Consider the following 21,250-nt stretch of genomic DNA (forward strand, 5'->3'; position numbering starts at 1 on the left):
AAGGATTAAACCAGCAAGCCCCAGTAGCTGGGGACTGTGCACTACAGCGGGGTCAAGGGGTTTCAGACAACTGGGAAATTACGGACTGAACCTATTGCTAGGGCCTCAGGTTCCAGATAGAACTGTCTCCCAGTTCAAGCTAACCAACCTGGAAAGCCAGTTTAGATTGATGCCCATATTCTTTGTAGTTCCTGAAGCCATCAGGAGTTTGCTTTGTATCCTGCCACTGTCACCAAATCTGTTAAAAAAAAACACAAAAATTCAAAAGAGTAAATTTTAAAGATATAATTGGTTTTATTGAACAACTGATGAATTGGGTAGCATCCTATCTAGCAAGCAGAGAGCAGCTCCAAAGAAAGGAAACATTTTTTTAAAGGCAGGACAAAGAAGTAAGTCATGGTCTTCCCAGGGGTTCAGTGGTAAAGAATCCACCTATCAATGCAGGTGATGTGAGTTTGATCCCTAGGTCTGGAAGATCCCCTGGAGAAGGGAATGGCAACCCGCTCCAGTATTCTTGCCTGGAAATCTCCATAGACAGAGGAGCCTGGTGGGCTACAGTCCACAGGGCCTCAAAGAGTCAGACGTGGCTGAGTGACTGAGCATGCATAGAAAGAAGTTGTAAACGAAAACAACTACTTCAGGATAAGATAACCTACCTACAAGGGGCGGAAAGAGTCTATGCTGTAGATTACTTCATCATCCTTTGTTGCATGGCGTGGACCCATGTGACAAATGACCTCATTGGTGCTGACCAGATTCCTGACTGACTGGCTAAGACTGCTTTTTTGGGGGAGGTTGAAGCTACAGTTAGGTTTGGTATTAAGCCCTGGTTTTGTGGTATGGCCTAGCATAAATATCTGCATCGTGGGCCTATGGTTTTCTTTTTAACAGGATATTGTTTGAAAGGCTCATTCAGCCAAAGCAGAGCATATAATTATTTTTGGTTTATCTTACCCAGTAAAATTATCTCTTCACAAGTAAAGAACTGACAATAAGATCACCACTACAGACCTAATCCCAATCAAATTAGAGGAACAGTGTGACAGTATAATTTATTTATTAGGTTCCTGCCTGCTGAGTTCCAGAAATTGTGTGTGATAGGCATATTATCAAGAGACAAACATATTTTTAAGGGACATAGGGGGAAGAGGATCCTGGATTTAGGAAAAGTGGGTTTTAGAATTAGGGGCAAACCATGAGCAAGATGAAGTTCTGAAAACTAGATTCTTATCATCCCATGAGGGACCTTGACAACACAATGTGTATTTCGATCATTTTCACTTTGAAAAAGAAGTAAGATGAATAACATATTTTGGTGTAAAATTTTTATTTCAGGTAAATGGATTCTCATTTACCTTGACATTGATTAACACTGTGTGGCTATAAAAATTTGTAGTATTTGATCGACTTTATCTCCCTAAACAAGCAAAAGCAGATGCATCAGCCATTAGTGAACTGCTACTGTTCAGAGTTCATCTGAGGGGTAAATGGGCCAATAGAAGGCTCTCCTTCTATATATTATGCAGCAGTCTTGGGGACAATTTTCTGGTAGGATCTGGCCCTGCTCTGATGCACAGGAGCAGGATTGGAAAGTGAACAGTGAAACAAGCATACAACCCAGCCAAGAGCAGGGCTGCATTCAAATTCTAGATTCATCATATTTGAATAATGTATTGACATTCAAAGTGATTTCTCTCACTTGCTCCAAACTGGGACTAGCAACTCTCTGAAGGGAGAAAATGCTCATTGTGTAAGAAGTTTTTTGATTTGGAACCAGAGATGAAGAAATAGGAGGGAAAGGATCAGGGCTACATCCTTCATTGCCCACTGCATCAGTAAAGCTGCCCCTCTTCCTTTTTTTTTGAGTCTGATAGTACATGGGCTCAATGGGTTGATTCCTGTTAGTAAAATGGACTGTTTAAAATTCTTCATAAACTATACCCAACTCTATAAAATTGTAAAATGGAGGATAAGGATGACATAGGTGATGGAAGGAAGGCCATTCAGCCACTGCTGGCCAAGAAGAATAACAGGAATCTGTGAAAATAATTTCAAGAGAGAAATTGCTAGAATTAGTTGAGACTGACAGAAAAATAGGAAGGTCCATAACAAAGAAAATATTTAAAATTTTATTTGATGCATAGATTATTTCTGTCAAGATATGAAAAACTGGTTATCTCTGGGTCAGGGAGCTGAGGAATTGGAGGATACTGGTGACAGGGCAACTTATTTTCCACTACAGATTCTTGTACTTTTTGGAGTTTTTATCATATGCACGTGCTAGTTTTTCAAATAGTTAAACAGAATTTAAAAAGACATGGGCACGTGGTAGACACTGCTCATAGTCTTCTGATCCCCACTTCTTAGGCAGGGGTCAGGTTGTGCTAATAATATGTAACCAGAAAGAAGTTATACTTCCTGATTTCATTATCCAAGGGAGGAAGCCCTCCCCTTCACCTCTTCCTTTTCCTACTGGGGGCAGCATGAGTTGTCTTGGACCATCTTGTGTCAGTACTTCAGGGATGGTAGAATGGTAAGATAGAAGGATCCTGGGCTACTCTTGACTTTCTGGATCAGCACTGTCATACCAGCAGGACTTTTATGTAACAGCAAGAATCACTATCTTATTTAATCTGCTGTTATATCATGTGTTTGCCATAACTGTCAAAGGTATATTTTAAAAAGATGACTACTTTTGATTATTCATGGTAGCCAAGATACAGAAACAACCCAAGTGTCTAACAATGGATAAATGGATAGAAGTATGTGTGTGTGTGTGTGTATAATGAAAAAATAGTCTTGAGAAAAAAATAAATCTTGCTATTTGTGGCAACATGGATGGACCTTGAGGACATATGCTAAGTGAAGTAATCCAGATAGAGAAAGATAAATAGCATTTATCTTTCTCTATAATAAATGCATGGTATTATTTATCTATGGAATATATCTTTTAAAAAGTTAAACTCATGGAAATAGAGAGTGAAAAAGTAGTTGCCAGGGGTTAGGTGTGTGGGGATTAGGCAAAGATTGATAAAAGGGTGTAGACATTTAGCTGTAAGATGAATAAGGTCTGAGACCTTATGTAAAACATGATGACTGTTGTTGATAACTCTATATTGAAACCTACAGACAGTAGAATTTAAATTTTCTCAGCTCCCCAAAAGATGAATATGTGTGGTGATGGATATATTAATTAAATAGTAATTAATGATGGTAAAAAGGATGATGGTAATCCTTTCACAATGTATATATATATATTGAATCACCATGACATACACTTGAAACATCTTACAATTTTTTCAGTTACACTTTAATAAAGCTGAAAATAAATGACTGCTTTTGTTCTTGTACCAAAAGCTAAGGCATTTTCCACTCCTATTTTCACCTTGACAGATAAGGAAGAAAAAAAAAAGAAGATGAAAGGGGAAAAAACAATGATAACAAATAGTTTCTTAGGGGACTCAGTGGTCAGAAACAGCAAAGCACTGAGGAATGTTGATAGATTTCTATTACTGTAACCTCTGCCAGATTCATGGGTAAATACTCCTAAGGGAGCCATTTTCAAGCTACCACTATGACATCAGAATTGGGAAGAGATGTTCACTTGAGTTTCCTAGAACTGACACATGCTGAGTCTAGCATCCTCCTGTGCACTAACTAGCAAAGCAAGGCCAGTCACCATGGCCTAAGGGCAAATTAACAGTGGCTGGTAAGAGAGAAAAAGGGTCTACACTGTTCTGGAGGAAAGAAATTTTACTCAAATCACAAAGGCATTAAAAAAAATATATATATAGTTAGAATTGTCAAATGCTGTGAGAATAGTTTAGGCCTCAGTGGTTGAATTTCTTTAAAAAGTCTTTAGTATTTTAGAGGATAGAGTTAACTTTTACAAATGTTAGAGATTCTTGAGCAAATGATATTTATATTTTTGGTTTAACAAAAGGTTATAATTTCATGGGAAAAAAAAGCACTAAGAAAATATCAAGTCTGCAATAGAGTCACAACTTGTAGTAGATATTGTTATGTTAATGAATGAAATAAAAAGGTGCACAGCAGCCCAAGGCCAATTTTCTTTCCATTTCTTTCCAACAGAATGAACTTTACACCTAAAGGGGCTAAACAAATGTTTGTGAGAAGACACTGGTGTCTAAGGTAGGTGCAGCCTTTCCTTTGCCCATGTGTATATCAAGGCCAACATAAATACATGCACATCAATTATGTGGCTGTCACAAAATATTACTTAACAATGAAAGAGTTAAAAAATATCTAGATTTGGAAAGATGGAATGAATCTAATAAGACCAAACTTAATGGGCAAAAATGTTATGCCATGAAGTTTGGGTCAGTACTTTAACTGCCCAAATATGGATGATCAGGTGACTATAAACTTATAAATCCTCTGTATTATGTGGATACTTAAAAGCAGATATAATCCAATGATGTACTAATTGGAGTGCATTGTACTATCTATTAGGAGAAGGCGATGGCACCCCACTCCAGTACTCTTGCCTGGAAAATCCCATGGATGGAGGAGCCTGGTAGGCTGCAGTCCATGGGGTCATAAAGAGTCACACACGACTGAGCGACTTCACTTACATGCATTGGAGAAAGAAATGGCAACCCACTCCAGTATTCTTGCCTGGAGAATCCCAGGGATGGAGGAGCCTGGTGAGCTGCCGTCTAAGGGGTTGCACAGAGTCGAACACAACTGAAGCGATGCAGCAGCAGCAGCAGCAGCAGCAGCAGCAGCAGCAGTACTATCCATTAATAGAGGAAAGGAAATAATTATTTAACTGTACTTTTTATCCATTCATTTATCTTACTCATCACACTTTCCTATTCACTCATTCTCTTTCATTGACTCATTAATACTAGTTGATGATCTACAAAGTCAGGTAAGTGATGGATACGTAGTCATAAGATAGGCACTGTGTATGCCCACATGGGCTTCTATTCAGTTATTGTTTAAGCATGAAAAGTACAGTGATTGGCTTTGGATATGACTTGAAGGGAATTAACAAGAATGTGAAATCTATCCACTGCTGCTGCTGCTGCTAAGTCGCTTCAGTTGTGTCTGACTCTGTGAGACTTAATAAAGTTGGTCTGGAGTAAACTTCGTTATGTAAGAAAGGGTTGAAGTAATTGGAGGAGAGAAGAATTTAAGAGTATATCACAGCTTTCTGTAAATATCCAAACAGTTACCACAAAACTCTTCTCATACAGTATATATGAGAAGTGAAAAAGAAGTAAATAGCCAAATCCAGTAAAACTGGGAGAGAAAGAGGAAATTTAAGAGGGTTTAGCCAGAGATGTGATTCTTTTTTTTCTTAAATTGGAATATAGTTTCTTTACACTGCCGGGTCAGTTTCTGCTGTACAGCAAAGTGAATCAGTTATGCTGTGCTGTGCTTAGTCACTCAGTTATATCTGACTCTTTGCAACGCTATAGACTGTAGCCTGCCAGGCTCCTCTGTCCATGGGGATTCTCCAGGCAAGAATGCTGGAGTGGGTTGCCATACCCTCCTCCAAGGGATCTTCCCAACCCAGGGATTGAACCCAGGTCTCCTGCACTGCAGGTGGATTTTTTATTTTACCAGCTGAGCTACCAGGGAAGCCTGAATCAGTTGTATATATGCACATATTCCCTATTTTTGGGGTTTCCTTCCCATTTAAGTCATCACAGAGCACTGAGTAGAGTTCCCTGTGCTATACAGTAGGTTCTCATTAGTTATCTACTTTGTACATTACAATGTGTGTGTGTGTGTGTGTGTATGTGTGTGTATATATATATATATGTATATATATATATATGTGTATATATATATATATATATATATATGAAGGATGTGATTCTTAAGCTGAGTCTTGAAGGATAAATGGAAATTCATTAGGAAGAAAAGAAATAAGGGGTATTTCACCAAGTGGAAAGAAAAGTGTGTACAAATTCTCAGAGCCACACAATGGAAGGGTCTTTTGTAACAGCATGTATTTTTGAGTGTTTGTAGTATAGAGAGTAAGAGTTTGGAGGGAAGAGGTGAAGAGGAGTAGTTAAAGATGAAGCTGGTGAAAAAGTCTGGGATCAGATCATGGGAGTCTTTTATATCAGAGAGTTTAAATTCTATTTGAAAGCACTGCAGGAGTGGATGTATATCAAAGTGATGTAGGCAGGGGAGTAACTTGCTCACATTTGTATTTCAGAAAGATCACACTGGTGGCAATGTGGAAGAAGAATTTGAGGGAGGGCAAGATTCCTGATGGGAAGGGAAGGAGGAGTTTCTGACATGTACTGACACTGAGACTGTATTTTTGAGGTTGAGTTTCTCTCAGAGAGTCTGAAATAGATTGTAACTGTGGTTCTTTTGCACTGAGCTGGACTGAGGGTCAATACAAAGTAACTCTTCATTCTGGCTACTTTGTACTTAGGTTACAAAGTATGTATCTTTCTCTTGGCCTACTTGGTACTTCTTAGCATTTTCATTCATGCATGCCTTGGTTCACTCATTCATCAAATGTGGATTAAATACCTAGCAAGTGACAGTCATGTTTTTGGCCATGGAAATACAGGTGATACACAAATAAGTTCTCAGGGAAGCGAGGGGAAAAATACAGGCAGACAGTAAACAAGAAAACACATGAAAGGTAATTTCAGATGCTTTTAAGTGCTGTGAAGTTACTGAAACAGAGTAGCATGATTGGCAGTAACTTGGGTAAAGGTAAGTTTGTCTGGTGAGGTGGTTGGAAGGAAAGCTATGACAAACCTAGACACTGTATTAAAAAGCAGAGACATCACTTTGCTGACAAAGGTCCATATAGTCAAAGCTATGGTTTTTCCAGTCATTGTGTATGCATGTGAGAGTTGGACCATAAAAAAGGCTGAGTACCAAGAAATTGATGCTTTTAAATTGTGGTGCTGCAGAAGACTCTTAAGAGTCCCTTGGACTGCAAGGAGATCAAACCAGTCAATCCTAAAGAAAACCAACTATGAATATTCATTGGAAGGACTGTTACTGAAGCTCTGGTATTTTGGCCACCTGATGCAAAGGGTCAACTCATTAGAAAAGACCCTGATGCTGGGGAAGATTGAAGGCAGGAGGAGAATGGGGTGACAGAGGATGAGATGGTTCAATGACATCACCGACTCACTGTACACAAGTCTGTGCAAACTCTGGGAGATAGTGGAGGACAGAGGAGCCTGGCATGGGCTCACATAGAGTTGATATGACTTAATGACTCAACAACAAAAACAATGGTTGGAGAAGCCTCTCTGAAGAGTGGATATTTGAATTGAGACCTGAATGATGAGAAAGAGGCAGCCATCTTTAGATCAAAGACAATATCTCCAAAGAGAGTGAACGAATGAACCACAGGCTCAAAGGACATCAGGAATTATTTTTTCCATGTTCAAGGAAACTTTTATATCAGTGTGGCAGAAATACAGTCAATGAGGGGGAGGGTAGTACTATACAAGGTCAGAAAGGGTGGTAACTGACAAGCATAATATCATTATAATCTTATAGGCCTTGGTATGAGCTGGGGGTTTCATATCATGTGTGTTATAAAGAAACCACTCTGGTTGATGCTAGTAGGAAGTGGATTGGAGTGAGACAAAAGAGTTGTAGGGGAGCTAAATGCAGGATATTGCAGATCTCCAGATGCAAGCAAGGGTGGTGGCGGCGGCAATGACAATGGAGAACAGTTGGTATATTCTGGGAGGTCAAGTCAAGAGAACTTGCTGATGGATTGGATATGGGGGGCAAGTGGGAGAAACCAAGATAGAGGCTACCTTTTGTGCTCACCCGAATGTACTGTTTTGGGGCATATGAGAAGCTGAGATCGGAAGATAATTGCACGGAAAAATTAGAGTTCTGTTTTATCCACATTAGTTTTGAGATGCTTGTTACACTTTAAAGTGAAGATGTCAAGGTTGTGGTTGGGTGAATCTGAAACTCAGTGGTGAGGTCGAAGCTGAAGATGAGAATTCAAGAGTTAGTGGTATGAAATTCATGATGATATGAATAACTGCTCATAAAATGTCCCCTTGGTCAAGTGATAATGGTCTCTACAAGCTCACTTTGCCAGCATGATGCCTAATATTTGGTACAATCTCAATAATTGCTTATTGCTCTGAGCTATACTACAATGTTCCAGCAGATTAAAAATAAATATATAAGTTCCAACTACTTTGGCAGCTTCCTACCAATAAGATATCTTTGTATCCAAGATAAAATTCTGGGAGGGCATATAGATAAGAAATAAAAGTCTTCTTGTGTTAGGTAGTCATTCATGTCCTCATGGACACCTGGAGAGAAGTTTAGAAGAGTGTCACCACCACCTTCATCCTCAGCCCCACCTCCAACTCTGTATTTAGAACTTACTGGCTTCTAAAGATAATTCAAGCATTGAATTTGTTATCGTACTACATGATTTTAAAGGCATTTCACATTCTGAAATGTTAAGCCATATAAAAAAATTGCTCTGCTTTATAACAAAATAGTCTCAGTATTCCTACATGAATTTACATCATAATGGGAGATAGTATCATGAAACTGCAGTGAACTGGGGCTTGTAACCAAATGTTGTTCATTTCCTTCTGACTATCTTGTGTTAGAAATTTTGATTTCTGTCTTAATCAAGAAATATCTATAGTTTAAAATATCATTTAGTATTTGTTCAGTAAGGTGAATTTTAGTTTGCAGACTTTGAAATAAAATCACAAATAGTTTAAAGGCATGAGAAATTAATTCTTCCCTTTCCTTTCTTAAAATACTGATTCAAACCATCTCTTAATTTCTAGATAAATTCTGGAAGCCAACACTGACTCACTCTCTAAAGTCAGACTAATCATATACTCCTTAGTTCTCTTTCTCCTTTTATTTTCAAATCATTATTCCCTTGCATGAATGCTTTGGAAATCCAAGCAGTTGGGAGAGCTTCATAGGATGTGGGAAGGGCAAGAGTCTGGTCATGACTGTATGGCTGGTCCCGAGGAAAAGTGAAAACACTGCCTGCAGTTGCCTTAATTTTATTTCTATTATGAAAAGTTTTCTCATGGCTCTGCAGAAAAATTTCCAGCTAAAGTTTGCACTCAAGGCAGCATTATACAGACTCTCACTGACTGAGCTGAGATACAACATTTAAAAAAAATTCATTACCCAGGAAAGAAACTAAGACATCTTTTCAAATTACCTAATCATGAATGTTAGGATAAAAATTACCAATTCTGTGAAACTTTATAATAACAATCTAGATTCCATTTAAAATTAATGTCACAGATATATTAGAAAAAATGTTTAGCCATTTGTTTATATGTTAATTACATTGCATCTATTTCACTATGTGTAATACCTTTTACATCATGTATAATGCATTTTAATTTATTCAGTGTGTTGCAATTGAGTTATCTCTATGGATTTCATAATTTATGTTATAAAAAAGCCTTATAAGAAGATGAATTATTTGTTCCTACTCAGATTTAAAACTAATTTATGGCTTTCAAATAATAGCCTCAGAAATTAAAATTTTAGTACATTTTAATATATTCTGTAAACAATACTTCAACACTGTATCTTGCTTTTAATTCTTGTATTGTCCTATTTTCCATCATACTTTACTAGGGTTTGGTAATGACCAACATGTGCCTCTAATACTCCCTTACTCTCTTTTCAGAGAGATCTTATTTTAAGGTTAGAAGCACTTCAAATTTCATTTCATAAATGGAAAAGTTGAGGCTGAAGAGAGCTCCCATCTGTATCTGAATCATTTTGTTACATACTCTCATCCTTATAGACAATGACATTTTCAACACTGACTTCCTCAGAAGTGACAGAGAATCAAAACAAACTAGTTGAGTTTGCAAGCATATGTATTCAATCCCAAATCCCAGGAAATGAGCATTCACCCAAAATGGCCATGTGAAATGAATGAGAAGTTACCCTAAAGGGACCTGACCTCATGGAGGTAGAGCTGAGGGTGTTTCCAGCTAAGTTTGAATTTAAGCTGTGAGTTCCTTCATGAATGCATTAGTCTTTTATGCCAACCAAGATTTCCATTCATCACTATTTTTTTCCCTGTTCATTTCTATTAATGTGGCCTTCATAAAGAGAGCATGCTAAAAATTGTTTAAATTACAGAAAAGACAACAGAAAAGTTGGTTTCAATAATATGACTCAGAGTATGACAAATTTTATGACTTTTAAGCATTGAGAAAAATTTTTTTTCCCATTGTTCTCAGTTTCCACAATTCTTTTCAAATTAAAAATCCAAGAGCAGTCACACTAAATAAAGAGACTCCTAATAGTGAGAGTAGGCAGAAGACACACACCCCTCCCCCAAGATTAGGAACGGCATGGTGTACAAATGTATATAAAAATTTCTAGCTGGTACACAATTCTGTGCAGTGTATTACAGAAACTTGGATAGCTGCAACGGTAGAACTGTAGTTGTCTTTAAAGTCTTTGAGAAATTGAGAGACTGAGATTTTTTGCCACTACTATTCAAAGCTTTGATTTAGGAAAATGACATTACAGCTCAGATTGCTTAGAAAGGAACAGGTAGACAGGTACATCTCACCTGCCAATTGTAGTTATGATTTTGATGCTGAGTGGGAGCGTATCTTGTAAATAACCCCTCATTATTATAAGGTCTTGCCAAGTTGTGTTTTTTTCTGGTGGTGACATGTGTCATACTGGCTCTAGGAAAAAGTGTGAAGCAGATGATACTTGTTATTGAAGACCCAGCCATTTATTAAGAAGCCTCTTTCCTTCTGCTTCAAGTTCACTTTCCAAATCTGTTCTCAAAAAAGGGACTGTACCCTTATGGCAGCTAAAAGTGTAAAAACCTGACAACAGCTAAAACTCTTAGACTTCTTAGGACATTTGCATTTTTATCAGAAATTATAATCTTGAATCAAGGAAATAAAATGCCAGAGGTGCAATTTTAGAGCAATTAGTAAGCTAATGAAGAATTATTTTTAAGGAGCAAGAAAACTTTCTTCTCCTCTTAAAATTGAATCATATTAAATAAATAAAGTCAGAACAATTCATGAACATTTGATTTATATAAAATTTACATTTTTGTTTCAAACATTTCATCATTAGTTCCACTTCCAGAAATGATATCTATGTGAACCTCAGAAGTTTAAAGATACAGTTTTTGTGTTACAAATTTGCATTTTTTCAGTTTATCTGAAATCCATTTAAATTGTATATTTTTCTAAATCCTGACCCTGGAAGGGAATGCAAATTTTCCTTTACATGTTGTATTATTTGAATTATCTTTGTAATTTTAGTCTTAGGACTAGAATATCATTAGGTAACCCTAAACCTAGGTCTCCTTAAATCTAGGTCCAATGCTGTCACTGACTTGATGTCTTTGTTTTTGGAAATTCTTAACCTTTTGTGCCTCAGTTACATCCTTTACAAAATAGTTTATTTTGTGAGGATATCCCAAGTAGGAGATACCCATGGGGGGACCTTGAGGGGGAAGAAGCAGACTGTGGTTACAAGAGTTCACCTGTGAGTTAGGGCCGAGTGGAGGTGGAGAATTGGTAGCTATGAGCAATCATAAAGCAGAGAGAGACTTTATTTTTATAATGATGTATTCATTGTTCTAGAAAATAGAATTTGTATTCATTCAAACTCTAGGTTATTTTCATGAAAGTGTCAATATGAGGAATGAGATGATTTCTATAGACTAGAATTCCATTTCTATGGTCAGAGATTTATTGCAATCCCTTTTAGTAGATCTTATGTATTGTTCTCAGTAGAAAAATGTAGGTTTTGGGTTTCAAAACACAGGCTATGGGCTTCCCAGGTGGCTCTAGTGGTAAAGAACCCACCTGCTAATGCAGAAGACAAAAGAGATGGGGATTAGATTCCTGAGTCAGGAAGATCCTTTGGGTGAGGGCATGGCAACCTACTCCAGTATTCTTACCTGGAGAATCCTAGGGAGAGGAGTCTGGTGGGCCGCTGTCCATAGCGTTGCAAACAGTCAGACATGACTGAGGTGACTTAGCACCCATGAACCACAGGCTCCATCAGGAAAGTTGTAGCTACTTCCAATTCCAGACCTGGCAAGTGACTAAAATTTTTTTTCCACTTTACTATACCTGTGAAGATTGGGATAGTTAGCATAGGCTTTATGGAAAAGTTGAAGCTTGAATATCACTATAAATATTGGTTTGGTTCAGTTCAGTTCAGTCACTCAGTTGTGTCTGACTGTTTGCAACCCCATGAATCGCAGCACACCAGGCCTCCCTGTCCATCACCAACTCCTGGAGTTCACTCAGACTCACGTCCATTGAGTCAGTGATGCCATCCAGCCATCTCATCCTCTGTCGTCCTCTTCTCCTCCTGCCCCCAATCCCTCCCAGCATCAAAGTCTTTTCCAATGAGTCAACTATCCGCATGAGGTGGCCAAAGTACTGGAGTTTCAGCTTTAGCATCATTCCTTCCAAAGAAATCCCAGGGTTGATCTCCTTCAGAATGGACTAGTTGGATCTCCTTGCAGTCCAAGGGACTCTCAAGAGTCTTCTCCAACACCACAGTTCAAAAGCATCAATTCTTTGGCACTCAGCCTTCTTCACAGTCCAACTCTCACATGCATACATGACCACAGGAAAAACCATAGCCTTGACTAGACGGACCTTAGTTGGCAAAGTAATGTCTCTGCTTTTGAATATACTATCTAGGTTGGTCATAACTTTTCTTCCAAGGAGTAAGCGTCTTTTAATTTCATGGCTGCAGTCACCATCTGCACTGATTTTGGAGCCCTCCCCCCCCAAAATCTGACACTGTTTCCACTGTTTCCTCATCTATTTCCCATGAAGTGATGGGACCAGATGCCATGATCTTCATTTTCTGAATGTTTAGCTTTAAGACAACTTTTTCACTCTCCTCTTTCACTTTCATCAAGAGGATCTTTAGTTCCTCTTCACTTTCTGCCATAAGGGTGGTGTCATCTGCATATGTGAGGTGATTGATATTTCTCCTGGCAATCTTGATTCCAGCTTGTGTCTCTTCCAGTCCAGCGTTTCTCATGATGTACTCTGCATAGAAGTTAAATAAGCAGGGTGAAAATATACAGCCTTGATGTACTCCTTTTCCTATTTGGAACCAGTCTGTTGTTCCAAGTCCAGTTCTAACTGTTGCTTCCTGACCTGCATACAGATTTCTCAAGAGACAGGTCAGGTGGTCTGATATTCCCACCCATCTCTTTCAGAATTTTCCACAGTTGATTGTGATCCACAGAGTCAAAGGCTTTGGCATAGTCAATAAAGCAGAAATAGATGTTTTTCTAGAACTCTCTTGCCTTTTCCATGATCCAGTGGATGTTGGCAATTTGATCTCTGGTTCCTCTGCCTTTTCTGAAACCAGCTTGAACATCAGGGAGTTCACGGTACTTTACTAGCATGTGAGATGAGTGCAATTGTGCGGTAGTTTGAGCATTCTTTGGCATTGCCTTTCTTTGGGATTGGAATGAAAACTGACCTTTTCCTGTCCTGTGGCCACTGCTGAGTTTTCCAAATTTGCTGGCATATTGAGTGCAGCACTTTCACAGCATCATCTTTCAGGGTTTGAAATACTCAACTGGAATTCATCACCTCCACTAGCTTTGTTCATATTGATGCTTTCTAAGGCCCACTTGACTTCACATTCCAGGATGTCTGGCTCTAGATTAGTGATCACACCATCATGATTATCTGGGTCATGAAGATCTTTTTCGTATAGTTCTTCTGTGTATCCTTGCCACCTCTTCTTAATATCTTCTGATTCTGTTAGATCCATACCATTTCTGTCTTTATCGAGCCGATATAAACCCATATTTCTGGGTTTTCTTACAACATACACATTTTTTGTTCCTTCAGCTCAACTAATTAAAATTATAATGGTTAAAGATATATTTCCAATGTCACCTTCTCCATGAAACTTTTCCTAAAAATCTTGTCTGGAAGTGGCCTCAACCTCATTTCACTTTCCACATGCTTTATTTATGTCTCTTTTCATATAGTCCTACATTATTGGCACATTTGTTTTTCTGCTTGAACAAGTATGAACATTTTGAGAGCAGGGGTGAAATCTCATGTATCTTTGTATCACTCCTTAGCATACTATTTAGCATATGAGATTCTTAAAAATGTTTGTCATATTGAAGTTTTTCTGTTCTCCAACTTATATATCTTGAATATTTACAGTATGCCAAGAGCTATGCTAAGCATTATGTAATTCAAATCAATTTCCCTCTTTGGGCCCAGGAAAAATCAATAAAAGAAAATTTTCTAAATTATAGTCCTTAGAAGAGAGCAATAGTCACCATTTGGAATTTCACAGAGAATGCTTCAATTACAGATCAATGATTGGTTTGAACAGATTTATGTGATTCTTTTAACCTTTGTTCCAGAAGCACTTCTGCTCCAAGTCAGTTTTCTCCACTTCTTACCTTTGAGCCTTTCTTTGCTTGCTATCCTCGGAGGATTCTCTGATTTCAGACCTTCCCAACTTTCTTCAGTTTTCCAGGCTACTTATATTTTATCTCCATAAGTGTTATAATTTGTGTAAATTTCAGATGGGTAAGGATATCAGCTCTAGTTCCCATTTTCTTTTTCAGGGGGAGGGAAAATTTATTTTGAGAATGAGTATATGTTTTCCAACAAATATTAGTTGAGCGGTAAAAAGCTGCATTTCAAATTCAGTTCAAAATGTCACCTATTATTTAGAACAGTGTGGCCCAATAAAATTTTTTTGCAGTGGTGAAAATGTTTTATATCTGCACTTTTTAGTATAGTTGCCACTAGACACTTGTGACTAATTGAGTGCTTGTGTTTTGACTTGTGTGACCAAGAAGCTGAGTTTTAAATTTGATTTAATTTTAATTAAATTAAATCAATGGCTGCTATACTGGCTGCTATACTGGAAAGTGCAGACTCAGAACAATGGCAGATACTATCTCACATATTTCTATAAATAAATAAAATGCCCTTGGGTAAATTCTTTTGGGAAATACTACCTATGTTATATCATCCCCCTTTTGTAGATTCACAGTGTTCACAAACATGTTAAAGCCTCTAAGAAGTCTTGTTGCAAAAACAAAACAATCTGTTTATATATACATTGCTTTAACCCAGAATTTTCCCATTTCATTGGACCATGGAATTCACACTCCCCCTCCCTCACTAATAATGTCTGTGAACAACTCATGACCTCATTCTGCAGAACCCTCTCAGAGAAAGTCTCATTCAGACCATCTTTCCCATCCAAAGCCTATGTTGCACCTTAAGCCAAATGTATTCCCTCCTCTATTTTAGTGGAAACATAAGATTGCTTAAGTAGAGAAAGGGGAGCCTTCTCTGAGCTTTATAAAATCTGTTCTCAGGAGAATGGGGCCTGATGTTTGCCCCATGGGCATGAAACTATTGAGATTCTGAAATTACCTTTCGCAGAGGGGTGGGGTGGTATGTTTTCTAGTTACAGTTGTGGCTGAAGCTGGATCAAATATGGTCCCTTAGTTTGACCTAAGCCACAGATAGGTATTCCTTTTCAGGGCTGGTCAGAAACAATCCCTTACCCCCACTGGAGTCACTGTCATCCTGAGTCTACCCTCTAACGATAATACAGGAAGGAATATGATAATGTTCAGTTGCCGTTTCCCCTTTGTCTTAATAGACCAGCTAGTGATGCTTCAGATGAAATTGGTCTGAAGGCTGAGAGCAGATCCATTATTGGGAGCATTTGCTTTAAATTATGAAATTCAGGAGGCTTGTGGCAGAGAGGCGGCTAGTTCTGCCACAAAAGGCGCTCGCTTGTCTGTTTCTTGCATTCTGTTAAATATTTCTTATTTCCTCAGAATACACCACAAGGACCATTTGACTGTCCCCTCTGGCTTCTGCATCTTGCTTCCAGCATGAACAGACAGGTAATAACCGTTCAGCAGGGCCATTACCTCTTCTAAAGACTATTATCAAAATGGTCATTATACATAATGGAGATTATTACAGGCAGCCTGAGAGATTTTTTAGATACATCTCTCCAGTAATAGGTGGCCTTTTTTAGCCTTATATATCTGTGGGGATAATATCAAGGCACAGAACACATGACAAATGGTTATTTTTTTAGCAAAAAATCTGTCAACTTTTAATGTGTTAATTGGATTGCAGACTTAAATTTTATTTATGCAGAAACTCTTAAAATTTAACTCTTGACAAATGACACAGCATGGCAAGAACATTCTGAGAACAGGAGTTAAAATGTATAGAATGCATTGTTCATGTTTATATTATGCAATCACATATGCAAGGATATTGGCATTAATGAATTCTTTGAGAACAAACTCTTGTCTAATGAAGTAACTGGTCTGTAGTCAGCCAATCAATAAGTTTTTATAGACCTTGGGCTGCATGCCAGATCCTGGAAATACGGCAGTTAAGAAACACAGAAATGCTTAGCCGCTTAGCAGCTTAGAGTCTAGTGGCCTGTGTACAAAAATTCAAATGTTAACAGCACCTATTTACATTCAAACACCCTCCAAGACAATAAAACTTCCTAGTATAGTTTCCATTTCCCCCAGTTGTTTGAATGTAAATAGGTACTGTCCTAGGTAAAAATGTGAATTCTGCTCTGAGATACACAGTTATCTACCAGATGGCCTTTCTCCCTGAAAACCATAGCTCCACCATTGTTTGACTGGTAAGATATTATTCTCAGGATAAAGTGTTATTGGGCTAAACCAGTCAAATGTAATAGGATGTTAATATGGGATTCTTGGCATCTCAGGAAAAGTAATAGATGGCAAATTATCACTCCTAGGGAGGGAGGGTCCTGCTAAGTCACTATGGCCCAATTTGTGAAAGAGGTATCAAAAAATTCAGTTTTATAAACTCTCACTCAACATTCCTTTATGAGAAAAAAGGACTGATATTAAAGTGAAGAGAGAGAGTATTTTTAGAAAAGCTTTTGGAGGATCTATGGCATTTTGTTTACTCATGGTGGGGGGAACTTGCCCCTCAGTTTACCAAGGGAGAGGATTTTGAAAGGAGCATGGATCTCTTGTTGTTGGTCCCCATGAGGTTGAAAAAGCAGAAGAGACTAGGATTTGACCCTTTTCTGAGAAATGGAAAGGCCAAGGGCTTTGGCTAACAAGCTACTCTGACAGCCAAGCAAGGAAAGATAGCATGGTGGCAGTGCGTGGCACTCATGGACCTTCTGGTGCCATTAATGTGTGGCTGTTCTGCCTGAGCTAGATGGAGTCATCCAGGAGGAGCTGCCCATCCCTGGAAGGAACATATAAGGGGGTTTGCCAAAAGGGTCACCTGGAAAGGCAGTGGGGCTCTAAGAGAAGAGTCTCTGTAGAGGAGACCTCAAAACCAGGTGATGAGAGGCAGGTTTTAAGGCCATATGTGGAAGAGACTTTGCATTTGCAGGTCCCTCAAAGATGTCAGCATTAGAAATTTCCTTTGCACATATTTTATTCAGTTCTTCTGGGTCTTTCAGTTGAAATCTGCCTATTTGATACACGTGCTAAAACAATTTTCTGTTACCAGTCTTCTCTCTCTGGGCCTACCTTGCTGGAGGTTAATCCCTACTTGGATGTTGGGTATAGTCCAAATCTCTGCACTCCTCAAACTCCCATTAAAGAAGAAAGAATCTGCAGATGGTCATTATTTTACTCATATATCTACCCACCGCCCCCCCCGCAAAAAATCAACTTTCTGATTATAATAACCAGATTTACCATATTTTCCTTCTGTTAACCTGTGAATAACCACCCTTAACCACTTTCAGTCAGTAGAGCTAACCCCACCCATGATTGTAAAGGTTAGGCACATGTCTCAAATCTTGCCCTTTGGCATTTTCAACCTTTTAATACAATGGTTTATATCAGAGGTGTGATATAAACTAGGCTGAGGGATTTTGCTGGAATTACTTGAAAGAGGCATTCTTTTTGTCAGGACTGCTAAACAGGTAGGATGTAAATGGGAAGTTTCTAGTGATTTCCATTCACCTTGTAAGCTTACCTCAGTGTAAACAGAGCCAAGAGATGGGCCAGAAATGTTTCATATCTGAAATTGCATTTATTCTACTAATGAGAATGAATAAATGCCTCCTCCCCCATTCCCAAAACATTTTGTATTGGATTTTGCCATTTGTATCAAATAATTACCTATGGTTAAGTTCCTTTAAAAGGAGCTAAACAATTATTTTCCCCCTATTCTTTTTTAAGTAGGGAAAGGTTTAAACATTTAATGAAGGGAAAGAATAGCAAAATAGATTTAAATATACTCTTCACCTAGATTTCAGCAACTCAATCTATGTTTCCTGCATCATTGGAAAGTATATTTTAGACATCATGACACGTTATCCTAAATATTTCAGCAGATATATCCTAAAAACAAAGAATTCTGCTACATAAATATACAATGATATCATCACACATAAGAACATTAAAATAATTCAACATATTCTGACATTCAGTCCAAAATTTCTCCAATTTTCCCAAGTATATCTTTTATAGATTTTTTTTTTAACAGAATGATGTTTCAACCAAGTTACACACACTGGCTTTGATTATTCTTTAGTCTAGAACCATTTCCTACTAAAAAAAAATGACATGGCCTTTTCAAGAATCCAGGCTAGTAGTAGTAAGGTTGCCCTTTGTTTTGAATTTGTTTGATTGCTTTTCCCTACATAATCTCATTTAATTGTTCCTCTAACTTGTGAAATTCTAGTAACTTGTTAGTTATGTCTAGAGACTTGATTTTTATTCAGGTTAGTATTTTATTTTGTAAGGATACTTCATAGTATCCTTGATATTATGATATTATGATATTATAGGTGATATTATAGTACATTGAGAGGCACATAAGGTGGGGTTGCTTAATATTAGTGATTCTCAGCTTGACCATTTGCTTGAGATGGTGATTGCCAGATCTCTTATTATATAGGTACTGTTTTCCCTTTATCGTTGATAAGTAATCTGTGTGGTAATGGGGTGATAGCTTCAGAATTCTGAAGTGCTTCCACATTTGTTAGCATATTAAGAAGAGTTTTCTTCTCTCCCTTCCTCAGTGTGTTTTAAATTCAAGGTTGGCAATTTTTTTCTTTCAGAACTTTAAAAAAAAGCCACCATTCCGTTATCCTGGGGCTTGTATTATTTCCATTGAGAAGTCAGCTGTCAATCATATTGTTGCTTCTTTAAAGGTAAAGTGTCTCTCATCTTTGTTTTTAAGATCTTCTTTTTAGTTGTTGTTCTTTATATATTTTTAAATTATTTTACTCTGATACTCATAGGTCTAGTTTTTCTTGTATTATCAGGCATGGCAAGAATTGTAGATGACTCAACCTGGGATTGTTGAAATTCTACCATGTCACTCTTTCTTTTGACTCATCTTTCTACCAATTTCTATATTCTTGGCATTCTCTAATTGAAAATAATAAAATCCTATCAAATAACTAAAATAAATGTGGAAACTTTTTTAAAGATCATTTTGTCATACAGGTTGCAGCTGGTCCTCAGAAACAAACTGGAATCAGAAATGTGAATGCCAGATAAGATTTTCTCTTATTTTTCTTTCTTTGCATGCATCTCCTGCTTTTCTTTCTTATTTTCAGTTTTCTATTGTTTTCAATTACCTAATATACATAGCAAGAAATAATTCTTATTGCTCTTACGCTTATATCTTGTTCATTTAAGAAATCAGCCAAACCATGTTTATTATATTGTGGGCTTAATTCCAAGTCCCCTGGGAAGAAACTCATTGTCCTACTGGGATAAAGGACCCAACTCAGGTACAACCAAACTATCTCAACCCAGGCCAGACAAGTAATGATGCATTTTAAGGGCATGTCTTCTGAGGGACCAATGCCGTAAGCACATGAATTGATGGGTAGAATTTAGATAGACGAATAGGTAAGTGTTGGCTACATCTACCCATTTGCTATGGAATATAGTCCCTATATTGCTTTACTTTTAGATGAGCTTTCCAGAATATAAAAAGCTTCTGTATGTAGGCTAGCTGGAAGTTGTCTTAAATACTACCAAATTGTAGAATTTGGGATATATACATATATATACATACAGATATTTACCATACTGTAGGATCCTAGAATCCAGAGAAATGTTCTTTTGGAAAGTCAACCTTAATCTGCATTTGTGGATACTCAAGCATTTGCTCTAGAGTACGTTTCTTTTTTAGCATTTTTTTTTTAAAAAACCATGGCATGCTATTCTCTAGCCTCAAGATACCTGCATATATATTTGATGAGTACTGTCACATTTAACAATATTTTATGTACTGGTAAATAATCCCTTTATTTTTCCTGTTATCTGTATTGCAGAAGGCAACTCTCTGGTTCTTTTGTTGTTTTGCTTTTGGTTAACAGAGTTACTGACAAAAAGGAATATCACAGAAATGAATCCTCTTCATTAGGAAAGGAATGATCTACATAGATTTGATATCTCAGCAATTTATTTGGTACCATTTATATAAAAGTGAAATATATGTTTAAAATGCAACATTTCTTTGATGTTCTTAAAGTTGAAAGCTTTTTTAATTTTAAAAATTTATTTTACTGAAGTATAGTTTATTTACAATCTTGTGTTAACTTCTGCTATACAGCAAAGTGATTCAGTTATATAGTCATTCTTTTTCGTATTCTTTTCCATTATGGCTTATCACAGGATATTAAATATAGTTCCCTGTGCAAGACAGTAGGACCTTGTTGTTTATCCTTTCTATAGAGAATAATTTCCATCTGCTAATCCTAAACGCCCATTGCATCCCTCCTCTACCATTGCTCCCCCTTGGGAACCTCACATCTGTTCTGTAAGTCTGTGAGGCTATTTTTGTTTTGTAAATATGTTCATTTGTGTCATATTTTAAATTTCACAGGTAAGTGATGTCATATAATATTTGTCTTTCTCTTTCTGACTTACTTCATTTAGTATGATGATATCTAGATCCATCCATGTTGCAGCAAATGGTATTATTTCATTCTTTTTATAGCTGAGTGGCATTCCATTGTATATATGTACTTATTTTCTTTATCCCTTCATCTGTCAATGGGCATTTAGGTTATTTCCATGTCTTGGCTATTGTGAATAGTGATGCTATAAACATAGGGTTACATATATCCATTCAAACTATAGCTTTCTTTGGATATATGCCCAGGAGTTGGATTGCTAGTTGATATGGCAACTCTATTCTTGATTTCTTGAGGAACCTCCATACTGTTTTCATAGTGGTTGCACCAATTTATGTTC

Source organism: Oryx dammah, unplaced genomic scaffold (genome assembly GCF_014754425.2).
Source record: "Oryx dammah isolate SB20612 unplaced genomic scaffold, SCBI_Odam_1.1 HiC_scaffold_1, whole genome shotgun sequence".
Lineage (NCBI taxonomy): Eukaryota > Metazoa > Chordata > Mammalia > Artiodactyla > Bovidae > Oryx > Oryx dammah.